General features: G+C 38.3%; 1 long non-coding RNA gene across 7 annotated transcripts; it reads right to left on the minus strand.

Annotated features, from left to right (window-relative positions):
* Positions 1 to 831: 831 nt before the first annotated feature.
* Positions 832 to 3462, minus strand: LOC127115756 (uncharacterized). 7 transcript variants are annotated; one of them, XR_007800872.1, is made up of 5 exons: positions 3261 to 3458; positions 2116 to 2659; positions 1967 to 2008; positions 1341 to 1601; positions 832 to 1168 (listed from the first exon to the last, which is right to left on the minus strand). It is a non-coding gene; the product is annotated as an uncharacterized LOC127115756 (long non-coding RNA). The 7 variants fall into 7 exon arrangements; XR_007800865.1 differs by having other exon boundaries at positions 1341 to 1472; positions 1577 to 1601; positions 1967 to 2659; XR_007800863.1 differs by having other exon boundaries at positions 1341 to 2008; positions 3261 to 3462.
* Positions 3463 to 4128: the final 666 nt, after the last annotated feature.

Raw genomic sequence — 4128 nt, forward strand, 5'->3', positions numbered from 1 at the left:
CCTAGGGGAGATTAGAGTTTCTCTGCAACTAAAGGTGACTCAATCAGTCTAACCCTAATTGGAGGTATCTTTGGAAGCCTATGTGTATGCTCAGCATTAGAGACTCAAGTCTGACTTCTTGTTGGTTTCTAAACCCTAACTTTCCCCCAAGCCCTAATTCATGGCCATTACTCCTTATGTGTATCCCTAACCCCATTTCATTGGTTCACTATCACCCCATGGCGTGTATGTTCCACTTGTTTGGCCAAGACCCATCATTATCCCATAGTTCATGTGTTTTCTTTGGGTTGGTTGGTATTAACTTCACGACCTTACATGTTCATCTCTTGTTTGTCTATGATCATTGGTCCAAACCCATTTCCATGACATGAATTCCACTTGATTCAAGTCATCCCTAGCCTTTCATATGATCATTTCTTCATGCCTAGTCCAAGTTCATGTCTTGCTTAGGCCTATTTCATAGGGCCATTCTAGTGCATAGTCTATGCCTTGCTATTTCATCTGGTCACTGTCATCCAGGTTCATTTTAGGCCATTGTCATGCTATTGGTTCTTGGTCCAAGAATCTATGTTTAAGTCCTATTTCATGGTAAATCTTGGTCCTTGCTAGAGTCTGTTGCATACTTAGTATTTTCGACCCAAGTTATGGTCATGCCTATTGATCTTTGGTTAGGTATTTGTCAAGTTCACCTTAGTCTTGTATCATCCATACAATTCCATTGGCTTGGTCTAAGTCCATTCATAATTCATTCATGTCTTTTGATTCATGGTATGTTCATGGCAAGGTCATTTCAAGAATCATAGTCATACAAAATTCAATGCAAGTCATTCATTCATTCTATGCCAATTTTATTTCATTCAAGAATAGAAAATTCCATTACAAAACATAAAGATGTCCAAAATATGGAAAATTACCAAATATAGCATTTTGACTATATGTTGACTTTGGGCAACAGTTGACTTTTCGGTCAACTTTGACCAAAGTCAACCCAACCCCTTTCCATCCTAAAACCATAGACCCCCCAAGTGTAATCCTAATCCTATCTTCCAAATTGACCATTGATCCTTTGGTTTGCCAAATGTACATGATTGCCTCAAAGTCCAATTTGATGTCATGTTGCTTAAACCCACACAAGCCAAAACAAAACCTTGCAAACTCAATATAAAACCTGCATACATGTTGTGGAATGCACAAAACAATGTAAATCTCACTTGCATAATTGCATTGCCATCAAGCCATACAGTCCATTAGCACATGAGACAAGTGAGGATCATGCATATCAATACTGCTACATTAGTCCAAACCAGGATTATAGAAAAGTTTTGCAACAATATGCATACCTAGCTTGCACAATGCTATAAAACCTAGCCCAAGGTCAGAAGCAGGCCTCATACATCCCATGCCATGCACCAGTCACCAAAACCTGCAATACAAGCCACAATTCTGCAAAACCTTGCCACAAATCATCCAACCTGTAGCAGAACACAAACATGAGCCAAGTAAAGTCCTGCAGCAAACCAAGTCTTGAACATGCAGCAACTCATGAACTTGCATCAAACTAGCAACAAAAGAAGACCTGCTGAAACACAGCCAGAACAGACCTGCAACATTGCCAAGCATCACACATCAGTTCAGTCAAACCATTCAAGCTGCCATCATCAAGAATAGCAGGCGGAATCAATGCATATCCCATTAAACTTTGGCATTACATTTCATTTACGGCGAGTTTATTCCATAAGCTACGACATACGCTTTCCATTCAATTGCAAACAAATAATTTATATCCATGTTCATATTACAATATACAAAGTTACAAAGTTACAAAGTTCAATCAAGTTCATTCACAAAGTTACAGTATACAATTCACAAAGTTACAGTAGCCATGTTCATTTTACACTATTATGTATCTAGTGTGCCGGAAAGTTTTTACATTACAAGAACTTCCGATAGAATTCCAAATCCGGACCTCTTCTTTTCAAGCCAGGTTGGAACTCTTGTATCCCGCCACCTACGATTTCAGTAGAGACAAAGTCGTCGAAGTTCAGGCATTAATGCAATGACTCCATTTGCAATGCATATTGAAACGGCATCACGTGGAGGATTAGGAGAGCTTACCATCTTTGGAAATAACTCGAATCGCCATGCACAAACCAGACCCAAGTCAACAAATGATTTCGATTCTAATCGATTATTAAACCTTGACTTTCGCACTAATAACAAGTGCAAAATTTAACATAAAACTCAAGAAGTCGCTCATTTGCTTCGCACACACCAAAACCTGTAAAGCACCATTGCGTAATCAGCGGTAAACTAACCATTACCATCATAATTGCCACATTGGCATAGTTCAAGTCGAGAGGATGTTGCCTTTTCATGTGAAGGAGCATCCATGGAAAATAAGCTCCTAATGGCCCACTTTGGTCTCGTGTGCGTTGTTTATATATGCACCAAAGTACGACCCCTGCAACAGCAACCGGTCAATAACCAGAGTCGCACCAAAGGTCGCATTGCAGTCTTCCAGATCAGGCGAATCAAGCAAATCAACATTAGCATTAACTCCAAACTGTCACGCTATATAACAACATTTACTTACAAAGAGTGAGTGACTGAAAAAGAGTCCTGTGGGGGAAGCTTATTAGAATGCACACAATGGCAATACCTGCAGTGACAAATAGAAATGACAGGTATCAACAATTGCGAGGGGAATTAAAACAACATAAATTAATTTTTGGATTGAATTCATACTAACAGTTAATAAAAATTCATGACCAACTTCTCATTGAACTAAAATAAGCAAATTCGATTTAGCTTCAAACTAACCTATTATAAACCTAACCAACTTACAACTAACTCTAACAGCTTATCTAACTGACTCTAACTGAATTGAGTTTATAACTAACTTATGAATTTGAGTTGAATTTCATAACTGAATCCAATCCCAAATCTATATAAAAACACAACACTCACCGTTTTCTGGTTTTTAGCAGTCACCGTTCAACTCTCCTTCATATTCCATTTCTCTCTGAGAATCCCTCCTCATCCTCACAATACACTCCTTCCATCACCGTGAGAACGTCAACATTTGAAGCTCTACACGGTGGAGCTTTGAGCCTCCACTCATCATCATCAATTTTCACTCTTCACTCTCAAGCTTTCTCACTCACGAGTTAGCTATCGCCCCCAAATAACAGAAGTGGGAAGAAGAACGAGATTAGAAGACGGAGAAGAGTTTAAGACCAATCAAGGCGTGAAGCGTTTACCTGAAGAAGTAGGAAGTCTTGAACCTCGGTGCGCAACGACCGGAAGAACCTCTGGAGTTGCTCCGGTAGGTAAGTTCTCTCTCCTCACTTCTTTGACACTGTGAGGTAGACTTGAACTTGAGGAATCGAACCCTGGTGCATGTTTTTCACAAGTATAGGAACGCGTCAGAGTAATATAAAAGATTGTCGAATCCACAGAGACCAAATGTCAATCTATCGTTATCTATTGATACAATGTTTATCTAAGGTAATCGAAACAGGGTTTCTAAGAGCGCACAATGAAAAATAAAGTATTAAATTAAATTCAATTAATAAAGACAGGTTCGAATGTAATTCACATAATCAATTAATAATCCAAATACTTGCTAATAAAATTACTTATGGGCAATGTTAGTGTTTCCTACTTTGAAAAGAACCAATTTAACGGGAACTGTCGCTTTCGCGTATTCAGAACCGAGTTGTACTCCCTAATCAAACCCTCTTATTGTCACTTATAAAATGGCGCGCATTGCGTTAGAGTAGTAAACCTATTTTTAAGAAATATAGTGTCTTGACTAAGTTGAAAATTATTTTGACCTGGATTCCTTAACCAAAAGAGGTTCTCACGAACCAGACTCTAAACTTATAAACGCATCCAAAAATAGTTTTAAAATCACTTTTCTTTTTAAGTTAAAAACTCCTAATGAACTAAACAAAGCGCTTTCGCTGTATTTGAAATAGTTAAAAGCAACTAAGTTTAAACAGACGTCAGACGACTTTCGATCTTACCCAACGGAAATTAAGTGCCGGAAAACTTAAGTTGAAAGTCAAAATAGCCCTTAAGTGTTTCTACGAACAATTGTACGGATTATCGATTCAATTACGATCC

This window comes from Lathyrus oleraceus, chromosome 1 (genome assembly GCF_024323335.1).
Source record: "Lathyrus oleraceus cultivar Zhongwan6 chromosome 1, CAAS_Psat_ZW6_1.0, whole genome shotgun sequence".
NCBI classification, from domain to species: domain Eukaryota; kingdom Viridiplantae; phylum Streptophyta; class Magnoliopsida; order Fabales; family Fabaceae; genus Lathyrus; species Lathyrus oleraceus.